General features: G+C 45.7%; 1 long non-coding RNA gene across 1 annotated transcript in view; it reads left to right on the top strand.

The window, feature by feature from the left end:
* Positions 1-12974, top strand: part of LOC111550478 — a 15820-nt gene extending 2846 nt beyond the window's left edge. Inside the window, exons 2-3 of the long non-coding RNA XR_002734054.1 lie at positions 5978-6189; positions 12560-12974. This is a non-coding gene — a long non-coding RNA (uncharacterized LOC111550478). The remainder of the gene's footprint in view (positions 1-5977; positions 6190-12559) is intronic.
* The last annotated feature ends 175 nt before the right edge of the window (positions 12975-13149 follow it).

Below are 13149 nucleotides of genomic sequence, written 5' to 3'. Positions count from 1 at the left end.
AGCCAGGTGGTCTCGATCTGCTGACCTCGTGATCCGCCCATCTCTGCCTCCCAAAGTGCTGGGATTACAGGCTTGAGCCACCGCGCCCGGCTGAAACCAAGCCTTTTCAAGAGCTTACCAATCAGTCTTCCCTGGTTCATCTCCAAGCAGATTTGTGGTGGTCTTGCACGGGACTATTGCTGGGTACTCTGCTCTGCCAAGTAATTAGAGCAGCACTTGTGCCCTAGTCCAATTGGTCATCTCTTTTACCCTAGCATTCTGTCAACATGGAGAAAAAAAAAAAAAAAGAAAAGCGTTAAAGAAAAGAAGTGCCTCACATGGGTCCTTTGACCCCCATGTTTATATAAACGCTATTAGAGCTCCATGAGGAGTTCCAGATGAATTTAAAGCCCAAGATCAAATAGCTGCAGGATTTAAGTCAATATTTTGATGGGTGACAATTAATTAGAACATAGATTAGATAAATTACATTTATTACAATCAACAGTGGTTTATTAACTACATTAGAGATGCTGTTAAAGGAATAGCTGAGCAATTAGGGGCTACTAGCCAGATGGCTTGGGAAAATAGAATAGGCTTGACATGATATTAGCAGAAAGAGGAGGAGTTTGCATCATGGTTAAAACTCAAGGTTGTACCTTCATCCCAAACAACACCACCCCTGATGGAAGTATAACAAAGGCATTACAAGGTCTAACTTCTCTGTCCAGTGAGTTAGCCAAAAACCCAGGGGTAAATGACCCCTTTACAAGGTGGCTAGAAAAATAGTTCGGTAAATGGAAGGGAATCGTAGCCTCAATTCTTACTTTTCTCGCAGCCATAGTAGGTATATGCTTTCTTTCTTTCTTTCTTTCTTTTTTTTTCTGAGTTGGAGTTTTTGCTGTCTCCCAGGCTGGAGTGCAGTGGCGCGATCTCGGCTGACTGCAAACTCCACTTCCCAGGTTCACACCATTCTCCTGCCTCAGCCTCCCGAGTGGCTGGGACTATAGGCGCCCACCACCACACCCGGCTATGTATTTTTAGTAGAGACGGGGTTTCACCATGTTAGCCAGGATGCTCTCGATCTCCTGACCTCGTGATCCGCCCACCTCGGCCTCCCAAAGTGCTGGGATTACAGGCGTGAGCCACCACGCCCGGCCAGTATACGCTTTCTTGTTGGGTGTTGTGTCATACCATGCATCCATGGGCTGGTGTACAGACTCACAGAGGCAGCACTTACTAAAACCTCCCTTAATTCTCCTCCACCTTATTGAGAGAAGCTTTTTCTTTTAGACAATCAAGCAGAACAACTAAGCCAAGACATGTTAAGGAAGTTTGAAGAGAAAGAACTGTAAAATTTCAAGATGGGGGATTGTTAAATATAGTGAACCCCAAGTTTCTCTTCAAAGAATCAGTATGTCAGTATGTTCAGCTCTCTTATTCTTTGATTCTCCATTTTAAAGTTTAACTTCCTGGTGCTCTTCACCCCTTTGCTTCTGGTTTCAGTAAACAACTTTCCCGCCAGTCCTAATCAGCAGTTCACATCTGTTCACCTGGTCACCTGCTCCATCCTGACTCCTCCCAGTCACCTGCTTTGACCTGAGTCATCCCGGTCACCTGCTCTGACCTAAGTCACCTTCAGTTACCTGTTCCTAACCGTCTTTCCCGCCACACTACTCACTCTGCCACTCTGGCTCGTACCCCTGCTCTCTTTAAAATAGCCGGTTGGAATTAGCTTAGACTGTGTGGTCCAACCCTAGCCAATAGGGGAACAACACGGCAGTAGGGGCTACCTGCCTCAGGAATAAGAACTCCTTCCCCTTCCCTGTCCAGGTGTGCTCTTGCCTTTACTCCATTCGCTAGTTGCACCCTTCTATAGAAGTAAAAACTGCCTTGCTGAGAAAATTAAATTTGTGTTCTAGTGCTATTTCTTTGTGGCACCAGGGAACAAGCATTTCTAACAGCACTGTAGAGGAAAGAACTTTGCTGAGACCTTACCCTCCTGTTTCATTGATGGAATGAGACGTGTAGAGGAAGCTGACTTGAGGTAAAGACAATGAGTTGATTTGGGGCATGAAAGTGAAAGTGAGATTCCCAGGTGGTGCTGCCTTTTGTCTTTTTAAAAAATTTTTTTATTTTTTGAGACGGAGTCTGTCACCAAGGCTAGAGAGCAGTGGCGAGATCTCAGCTCACTGCAACCTCTGCCTACAGGGTTCAAGCGATTCTCCTACCTCAGCCTCCCGAGTAGCTGAGACTGCAGGCTAGCACCACCACACCCAGCTAATTTTTTGTATTTTTAGTAGAGACTGTATTTCACTATGTTAGCCAGGATGGTCTCGATCTCCTGACCTCGTGATCTGCCCACCTTGGCCTCCCAAAGTGCTGGGATGACAGGCATGAGCCACCACACCCAACCCTGCCTTTTGTTTTGTTGGAGACATGGAACTCAAGTTAGGAAGTCATGGGTGGAGATGAAGATGGGATGGTCGATCATATAGATGTAATGCTTAAAGCTACAGACAGGGAAGAGATTTCCGTAGGCATGGAAGAGAGTGTAAAGCCAAGGGCAGTTGCTGTAATACTATTCCTTCAACCATTTTCACCAAAACTTTGGAAATTTGCATCTGGAATGAGTAGGTGAAGTGAATTAGTTTTGCCAACTGTATGGTTCAGGCTGCATCAACATCTATGTACAACCCACAGACTTCATGTCCAACATTCACGTCTTATGACATTGTCTTATCATTAAGCATCTTGAGGTAGGATAACTTTTTGAGCTACAAATGTGGAACTTCCCCTTGTATTTCCCCGCTTTTCCTCCTCAGGCAGGCTTTGTTTTACTTTCCTCAGGGGCTGGCAGGATGAAGGCAGAAATTGCCTGCAAAACACTTCCTTTCCTGGCTTTGTTTTCAAAAGCCTAAGCCCGCTGAAGTGTCTGAGTGTACAGTGTACTGGAGGGAGAGGAGACAGGAAGTGGCTCTGAGGGAAACCTGAGCAGGCAGTGGTGGATTTCCCCCAGGGTAAAAGATTGCTGCAAGCCAGGGTAGGGGTCCAGGGTCCTGCAACAGCTGGGACTTGTGCCCTGTCCTCTGACAACACCCCAGGGAAGTGGCCAGACCTCAGAGAGGAACAGTTACAGGGCTCCCAGCCTCACCAAACATCCATATGTCCCAAGGGTAGCATGAAAGCTAGTGGGCTGTTAGAACTGAGGGAACCAGGCCGGGCGCGGTGGCTCACGCCTGTAATCCCAGCACTTTGGGAGGCCGAGGCCGGCGGATCACAAGGTCAGGAGATCGAGACCACGGTGAAACCCTGTCTCTACTAAAAATACAAAAAACTAGCCAGGCGAGGTGGCGGGAGGCTGAGGCAGGAGAATGGCGTGAACCCGGGAGGCAGAGCTTGCAGTGAGCCAAGATCACGCCACTGTGCTCCAGCCAGGGGGACAGAGCGAGACTCCATCTCAAAAAAAAAAAAAAAAAAAGGAACTGAGGGAACCAGATAAATTGGGCCCTGGTGGCCTTGGCAGTGACCAGTAGGGATCTATAACTACAGGGTCTTCCTAGGACCTTGAAGGATGGCCTGAAGTAGAAAATCCTATTGGGTTTGGAGTAGAAATTAAGTTGGTTTAAATTTTTTATTATTATTATTATTTGCTTTTCTTTTTTCCATTTTTTTTTTTTTTTTTTTTTTGAGACAGAGTCTTACTCTGTTGCCTAGGCTGGAGTGCAGTGGTGCGATCTCTGCTCACTTCAGCCTCCCACTCCTGGGTTCAAGCAATTTTCCTGCATCAGCTTCCTGAGTAGCTGGGATTACAGGTACGCGCTACCACGCCAGGCTCATTTTTTTTTTTTTCTTTTGAGATGGAGTCTTGCTCTGTTGGCCAGACTGGAGTGCAGTGGCGCGATCTCCGCTCACTGCAAGCTCCGCCTCCTGGGTTCACGCCATTCTCCTGCCTCAGCCTCCTGAGTAGGTGGGACTACAGGTACCTGACACCATGCCCGGCTAATTTTTTGTATTTTTAGTAGAGACGGGGTTTCACCATGTTAGTCAGGATGATCTTGATCTGCTGACCTCGTGACCCACCTGCCTCGGCCTCCCAAAGTGCTGGGATTACAGGCGTGAACCACCACACCCAGCCTTATTATTTGTTTTGTTTAGAGAGGGGGTCTTGCTCTATCCCAGGCTGGAGTGCAGTGGCATGATGATAGCTCACTACAGCTTCAAATTCCTGGACTCAAGCGATCCTCCTGCCTTAGTTTAGGACTACAGGTGCATGCCACCATGCCTGGCCATTATAATTTAATTAAAATTTTTTTTGTAAAGATGGCTTCTTATTATGTTGCCCAGGCTGATCTTAGACTCCTGGCCTCAAGCAATCCTCCCTCCTTGGCCTCCCACAGCCCTGGGATTACAGATAGGAGCCACCATTCCCAGCCTCATAATGGAAATTTAAAAATTTTGTAAGGAAGAGCTGTACTACATCAATAATACTGCCTGACCATCTTTGTACATATAACTTTTTTATACAGAGGAATTTTTTTTAAAGATAGATTCACAGAAGTAGAATTACTGATTGAAAGGTTATAGACATTTTTAAGCATCTTGATACACGTGGCTTAAATGCCACATGTATGGCCTAAATGGATTGAGTCTTTTCAGATTTGGATTTTAAAACTAGAACCCTCTCTTCAGTGGGGTGGGATGGGGGAAACACTGGAAACCTCGTAGGAAGCAATTGCAATATTTCGTATGAAATGCGAGGAAGGGCCAGACTGAGATTATCTGAGATTATGGCATGGGGAGAGAGAAAGGGACAAAATCCTGTATCATTCAGGAGGTGCTATCAATAACCCATCTCTGCATATGGGTGAAGAAGTGAGGGAGAGGCAACAATCAAGATCCCCTTACTAATTTCCAGTTGAAAATCAAGTAGATGAAAATCCTATCAACTAAGAGGCAATGTGGTTTGGTGGGAAATGCCTGTGTTTTGGATGTAACTGACCAAGTTCAAATTCCAACTGTCCCAACTAATCAGCTGGGTGGCCTTGGGCAGGTTGTTAAAACTCTCTAAGCCCATATGCCTAGATTTCCTTATTTGTGAAATGAGGATAGTAGCGTTTATGCTACCAAACTACTGTAAGTATTAAATGTGAATTTTTTTTTTTTTTTTGAGACAGTCTCATTCTGTTGCCTAGGCTGGAGGGCAGTAGCATGATTTCGGCTCACTGCAGCCTCCACCTCCCGGATTCAAGTGATTCCCCTGCCTCAGCCTCCCAAGTAGCTGGCACTACAGGAACGCAGCACCACGCCCAGATGATTTCTGAATTTTTTTTTTTTTTTGAGACGGAGTCTCGCTCTGTCGCCCAGGCTGGAGTGCAGTGGCCCGATCTAGGCTCACTACAAGCTCCGCCTCCCAGGTTTACGCCATTCTCCTGCCTCAGCCTCCGGAGTAGCTGGGGCTACAGGCGCCCGCCATCTCGCCCGGCTAGTTTTTTGTATTTTTAGTAGAGACGGGGTTTCACCGTGTAGACCAGGATGGTCTCGATCTCCTGACCTCGTGATCCACCTGTCTCGGCCTCCCAAAGTGCTGGGATTACAGGCTTGAGCCACCGCGCCCGGCCGATTTCTGAATTTTTAGTAGAGACGGGGTTTCACCATGTTGGCCATGCTGGTCTCCAACTCCTGGCCTCAAGCGATCCTCCCCCCTTGGCCTTCCACAGTGCCCGGCCATAAGTGTGAAAATATCTTTAACAGCCTGGCCCATTGGGGCTTTGAAGAAATTAGTGAAAACAGATAACACTAATAGAAGAGGATGTACAGAAGGTTAAAGAATATATTTGGTTTGAGATCCATTTGTTTAAGATGCATGAAATCTCACAAAATAGACTTTATCTTGGTATACTTTTGTTTTTATTTTAATTTTGATTTAAATTTTAATTTTGAAATAATTTTTCCTTTATACTTCTTTCTGTACACTGTTGCTTTCATTTTTTTTAAGAGACCTAAAGGTATGAGAGGGACAAGGAAAGAGGGTGGTGATCCTGTTGCCCTTGTGGGTAGAACCGCGGAGGCAGTGGTGCAGTTCTCAACCATGACCACAAGGTGGAGTCCGTAGTAAGCGGAAATGGTTTACTCTGGGTGGAAGGGGACGCGGCAGGATCCTGGAGCAGATTCGGTGGCAGTCGCAGAACCCTCCGTCCAGTTCTGCAGGTGAGTCCCATCTAGCCTCTTCTGCCTTTTGGTGACTGACTTTTCATGATATAAAGTTAATCACAATTACACATACCAGCCACCACACACTCCCAGGACCCCAAAGAAACCGTGAACAAAATAATTACAATCACAACAGTTCACCTTTTGGTGGTTCTCCATTACCAGTTACATGAGCTCCCAACTCCTTGACCTGGCAGTTCTAGGACTTCCAGTCTGTGAGACCCCACTTACCTTTCTGGAATCTTCTCCTAATACTTTTCTACTTGGCCCATAGGCTCCAGTCAACTGCCTACTCACGGATCCCCAAACATGCCCCTCATTTTCACCTTGGCCTTTGCTTATTCTGTTCCCTGTTTCGGAAAAGTTGTTTCTCCATTTCTGCTTACTGAAACCTCAGTCATACTCGAATAACTTGTTATATCTGTGAGGGCTCTTTATGTTTCAAAACACCCAGACAATAAAGGGAAACTCTTGGCTCCTATACTGAGAAATACCGAGGTATTTAGTTAGCTTCAGGTGATGTCTGTTCAGCAGCTTGGACAGCACCGCAGGTGATTTGGTTTTACTCCATTTTCCTCTTCTACCTTTTGCCATGTCGGCTTGCATTCAGAACCCCCAGTGACTCTTTCAGTCCTCTAGGTGTGCTCCATGTCTTCCTTCTGCCTCTTCACATCTCTATTCTTCTCCTCCCCTGCTCAGTGCCTTTGGAGGATGACCTGGCTTAGATTCGTGGGCTTCCTTGCCTTCTGTCTTCCACTTGGGTTTGGCCAGTGAGGACCACCAGCATGGGCTCCATGGATGGCTGGGGTATTAATTAAGTCTCTGTCCTCCATGGTGCACAGCACAGGCTGCCTGCATCCCTCATCTATGAGGTGACAGTCTCCTTATCTCTCTCTATATCTCTGTGTTCCGGCAACCACCCTCTGTAGGCGTAGGGTGGTAATGGCACTAAGATACTTCATTATTCCTTAAGTTTTCACTACACATGCTCACACTTTTGCAAACAGTCCCTGTTTTTTTAAAAAAATAGAGATAAGGTCTCACTCGTCACCCAGGCTGGAGATCATATCTCACTGTGGCCTTGAACTCCTGGGTTCAAGAGATTCTCCCGCCTCAGCCTCCTAAGTAGCTGGGATTACAGGTGTGCACCACCAACAGTCCACTTACTAATTGCTCCTCAAATTGTCCAGTTTGAGTGTGCCATCTGCTTCCTGCTGGGATCTTGACTGATATAGCAATCCCCAATCACACATCTTCACACTACACTGCTCAGTGGGAGAAAGGTGGGAGAAAGAGGTTCTCTTTTGGCCATTTTAACAGGAAAGAGAGAGAGTAAGCTTCTTGCCTGGCAAACATATTTTTAACTCTTTTTTATTTTATTTTTTTTGAGACGGAGCCTTGCTCTGTCATCCAGGCTGGAGTGCAGTGGCGCGATCTCAGCTCTCTGCAACCTCCCCCTCCAGGTTCAAGCCATTCTCCTGCCTCAGTCTCCTGAGTAGCTGGGATTACGGGTGCATGCCACCACGCCCAGCTAATTTTTTTCTATTATTAGAAGAGATGGGGTTTCACCATGTTGGCCAGGCTGGTTTTGAACTCCTGACCTCAAGTAATCTGCCCGCCTCTGCCTCCCAAAGTGCTGGGATTACAGGCGTGAGCCACCGTCCCTGGCCTCAGCAAACATCTTGATTATTTTTGGCCTCAGTTGTAATCTGCCTAAACTAATAAGAGACTTTCCTGGTGCCAAGGTTGGGTCATTTCAGGCCAAACCCCATGACTGAAATAGACAAAGCGTGGTTCCCCCAGAACAGAATCAAAGATGCAGCAGTGCTAAATGGAAGGAGGAGAAAATTCAGCACATTTCTTTCCAAGTGCCATCTCCTTCTTTGAAGCTTGTCTTTATTCCCCCAAGACGAGACAACATGATGGCCAATAAGATGGTGTAGTTCCCAAGATGGAGATTATAGTGTAGTTGGGGAAACAATTATTTAATTTAACTTTTTCTTTTTTTTTAGACAGGGTCTTATTCTGTCACCCAAGCTGGAGTTCAGTGGCACCATCTCAGCTCACTTTAGCCTCGACCTCCCAGGCTCAAGTGATCCTCCCACGTTAGCCTCCCGAGTAGCTGGGACTACAGGTCCCAGACACTTGGCTAATTTTTAATTTTTTTATAGAGACGGGGTCTCACTATGTTGCCCAGGCTGGTCTTGAACTCCTGGACACAAGTAATCCTTCCGCCTCAGCCTCCCAAAGTACTGGGATTATAGGCATGAGCCAGTGCACCCACTGTGGGGTGACAAATACACAAATAAAGAATAATGATCTATTACATTAGGTACTAGGAAGGAAACAAATGAGGTGCTGAGGGAAGAAAAACATGGATGACCTATTTCAGATCATGTGACCAGGGAAGGCTCCCCTAAGGAGGTGACATTTAAGCTGAGGCTGGAAAGATGAGAAAGAGACAAGTGATGGGAAAGGACAGGAATTCCAGGCATTCTTTTTATTTGTCTTGCTGTGTTGCCCAGGTGGAGTGCAGTGGCACAGTCTTGACTCACTGCAACCTCTGCCTGCGGGTTCAAGCAATTCTCCTACCTCGGCCACCAGAGTGGCTGGGATTACAGGCATGCACCACTTTGGCCAGTTAATTTTTGTATTTTTGGTAGAGACGGGGGTTCACCATGTTGGCCAGGCTGGTCTCGAACTCCTGACCTCAAGTGATCCACCCGCCTTGGCCTCACAAAGTGCTGGAATTACAGGAATGGGCCACCGTGCCCGGCCGAATTCCAGGCATTCTGAGGTACACTGGCTAGAGAATGAATAGATACTAAATGTGGAGGCACTTAGATGAGGCCACTGTGGCTAAGCGAGGGGTGCAAAGGGTAGAGCCACCTGGATGAGGCAGGAGAGGCAGGTGGGGCTTCCTGGACCAGTGTTTGGATTCCAGCTGGGTGCAGAGAGCAGTCCCTGAAGGATATTCAGCAGGGATGAACATCTGATTTCTGTTTTAAGGTCACTCTGGAAATAGGGGCACTCATTTGGAAGATGCTGTGTTGTCTAGGTGACAGATAGCAGAGACGTAGAAAGGGTGCCAGCTGTGGAGATGGAGAAAACCAAACAAATCGAGCTGTATTTTACAGGTGGAATCAGCGTGATGACTAGCGGCTGGAACGGGGTGGTTGGAAGGTAAAGGAGAAGTGTAGAGTAACTCCTCAGTTGCTGGTTTGATTATTGAGTTGTGGCGATGGGGGAGGGATGGCAATCAGGAGGTCAGCGGCCAGAAGCCACCCAGCATCTCTGAGTCCAAAAGGCAAATTCCAACAGGAGTTTAATTGGCTTCCTTTGAGTCAGACGCTTACCTGGTTCATTAGCTAGGCTGAGGTTGGGGGAGCACACAGGGATAAGTGTGCTAGGACCTGCCTAAACTTGCTAGCAGCCTACAAGAAAGGAGAAAAGAAGCATGTGAATAACTAGAATCCAGAGAATTATACGGCCTGGGGCAGATGCCTTCTGGGGTGCCATCCCAGCCCCCCAGTCATTTCCCTTTCTCTAGAACCTGTTCCACCCAGCCCAGGGTAGGGACCAGCCGCAGTAGATGGCAGGCAGAAAGAGATTCTGCTATAAAACACCATACACATAAAAGAAAGAACAGCAACAAATGGGCAAAGATGGAGTATGGTTCTGTGCCCAAAGAATTTACAGCCCCAAAATGAGTTTTGTGATATGCCTGCTTTGATTTCTCATTTATTCCAAGTTATCATTTTTATTGTTAATCTATACAGTTTTCTCCTCCCACATATTAGATAGCTTTTAAAAATGGTTTTCAAGGCTGGGTACTGTGGCTCTTGTTTGTAATCCCAGCATTTTGGGAGGCTGAGGCGGGTGGATCATTTGAGTTTTGGAGTTCGAAACCAGCCTGGCTAACATGGTGAAACCCCACCTCTACTACAAATACAAAAATTAGCTGGGCATGGTGGCACGTGCCTGTAATCCCAGGTACTTGGGAGGCTGAAGCAGGAGAATTGCTTGAACCCAGGAGGTTAGAAGGAGGTTAGAGTGAGCAGAGATCATACCACTGCACTCCAGCCTGGGTGACAGAGACTCCATCTCAAAAAAAAAAAAATTGATTTTCAAGTTACTTTGTGTGTATTTAAGTTTTTTGCCTACTTGATAAACCCTCTGCATCCTTGGAAATTTCTCCACAAACCCTTTTTTGTGAACCAGACAGTGCAGTGAGTATTCTGGGATACTGATGTCTACTAGTTTACTGGTGTAAATTATTTCTCTCCCTCTATGCTAACTAGAGATATAGATATATATATGAATAATGAATATATAAAATTTATCAGTTTTCTCCCTCTATCCTAAAAGATTATTCACTGGGCTGGGCATGGTGGCTTATACCTGTAATCCCAGCACTTTGGGAGGCGGAGGCGGGTGGATCACTTGAGGTCGGGAGTTTGAGACCAGCCTGGCCAAAATGGTGAAACCCCATCTCTACTAAAAATATAAAAAAATTAGCCAGGTGTGATGGTGAGTACCTATAATCCCAGCTACTCGGGAGGCTGAGGCAGGAGAATCACTTGAACCCGGGAGGCAGAGGATGCAGTGAGCTAAGATTGCAGCACTGCACTCCAGCCTGGGTGACAGAGTAAGACTCCATCTCAAAAAAAAAAAAAAAGAAAAAGAAAAAGATTATTCGCTAAAGATTATTCACTGCTTCTCAGCTTGATGACCTTGGACAAATTACTTAACTTTCAATTTCTCGTGTTTCAAATGAAATTGAGTTACATGTTGAGTTTCAAGTGAAACTCAAATTTCATTTATAAAATGGCAATTATAACAGTGCCAACCTCACCGGGTGATTCTGAGGATTAAATGGGATCATCTGTATAAACCACTGATATAGCTTGGATATTTGTCTCCACTCAAATCTCATGTTGAAATGTAATCCCCAGTGGTGGAGGCGGGGCCTGGTGGGAGGTGTGTGGATCATAGGGGCGGATCCCTGGTGGCTTGGTGCTGTCTTCATGATAGTGAGTCCTTGCAAGATCTGGTTATTTAAAAGTGCGTGGCGCCTCTCCCCACCCCACCCACCTTGCTCCTGCTTTCGTCATGTGAAGTGCCTGCTTCTGCTTCACTGTCCACCATGAGTAAAACCTTCCTGAGGCCTCTCCAGAGCAGATACTGGGGCCATGCTTCCCGTACAGGCTGCAGCACTGTAAGCCAATTAAACCTCCTTTTTTTTTTTTTTTTTTGAAACTGAGTCTTGCTCTGTTGCCAGGCTGGAGTGCTGTGGCATGATCTTGGCTCACTGCCCTGGTTCAAGCGATTCTCCTGCCTCGGCCTCCCAAGTAACTGGGATTACAGGCACATACCACCACACCCAGCTAATTTTTGTAGAGACAGGGTTTCACCATGTTGGCCAGGATGGTCTCGATCTCCTGACCTCGTGATCCACCCACCTGAAACTCCCAAAGTGCTGGGATTACAGGCTTGAGCCACCGCACCCAGCCGAAACCTCTTTTCTTTATAAATTACCCAGTCTCTTAGGTTTTTATAGGAATGCAAGAATGGCCTAATACAACCACTTAGCACAGTACATGGCACATGGTAAGCCAAGCATGAAAACTCTCTCTAAATACTACCAAGGAGTGATCTTCAAGATGCAGTATGAAGTGAAGAAAGCAAGGTAGGGCCAGTTGCAGTTGTTCACCCCTGTAATCCCAGCACTCTTGGAGGCTGAGGCAAAGATTGCTTGAGCCCAGGAGTTTGAGACCAGCCTGGGAAACAAAATGTGACCCCCCCACCTCTAAAAAAATAAAAAAATTAGCTAGGCATGGTGGCAGGCACCTGTGGTTCCAGCTACTAGGGAGGCTAAGGTGGGAGGATCCATTGAGCTTAGGAGGTTGAGGCTGCAGTGAGCCATGATCACGCCATTGTACTCCAGCCTGGACAACAGAGTGAGACCTTGTCTCACAAAAAAAAAACCCCAAAAAACAAGATAGAAAAAAGTATACAGAATATGCAGCTATATTTTTAAAAGATATAAACACACATACATATTTTAAAACATTCAATAATGATGTATCAAGCTGTTTATAGCAATCATATTTTTGCCAGCAGAATTGTTACGCGGTGATTGTTGAGTATTTATTGTGGTATGACAAAGCAGTACAATGTGTGACCTTATAATTCTGTCATTCTCAGAGTCAATGAATACCAGAATTCTCAGTGTGGGAGAAAGGGCATGTAGATGTAAGACAGAAGGGGTTAAGTAAAAATGCTGTTATCCTGATTTTAATATTATAATTATTAACTTTTTTCTTTACACCTGTAACAAAGCTGAAATTGTCCCGATTTTGAATAGGAACCATCAGTATAAATTCAGAATGTATTTCTTGACACTGTCCATGGAAAAGACCTAGAAACAGTGACCAACCCTATAATAATGAGCACCCCGAGTCTCTAGACTGTGGTCTCATGTGACCATTTCCCACTAAAAGGAACCAGGACTATTTGGAGAAATCACTGGGTCCAGGTCTTGGGCAGGAAACATCTGAGATGCACGTGGAAGAACTTGTCATACCACAGCACTCCGAAGCTTTCAGTGAAAACTGAGGTCATGCTAAAAGGATTCGGGAGCTGACTTGACTGACCAAAGATGGGGTGATTTCAACATCAACATGGATAAAAACTGCAAGGGATTAAAACACATCAAATATATTTAGAGCTATGAGTTAATAATATTGCTAAAAAGAAATGTGTTTCTTCTGTTGGAGGATGCTAGGAAAGTAACTCATTCTGAATACTGGTAAATAAAAAATTCAAGCGTTTATCTTGTTCTTCTGTGTGAACTGTACCACTGGGGAACAAAATAGAAGATGAAGGGTGTTTTCTCTTTAAGTATAAGGAGCTTGCTATATAAGGACCTGTGGAATTAGTCTCTCATCATTTGAC

This window comes from Piliocolobus tephrosceles, chromosome 15 (assembly GCF_002776525.5).
Source record: "Piliocolobus tephrosceles isolate RC106 chromosome 15, ASM277652v3, whole genome shotgun sequence".
Taxonomy (NCBI): Eukaryota; Metazoa; Chordata; class Mammalia; order Primates; family Cercopithecidae; genus Piliocolobus; species Piliocolobus tephrosceles.
This window is presented reverse-complemented; position numbering and strand designations above follow the sequence as displayed.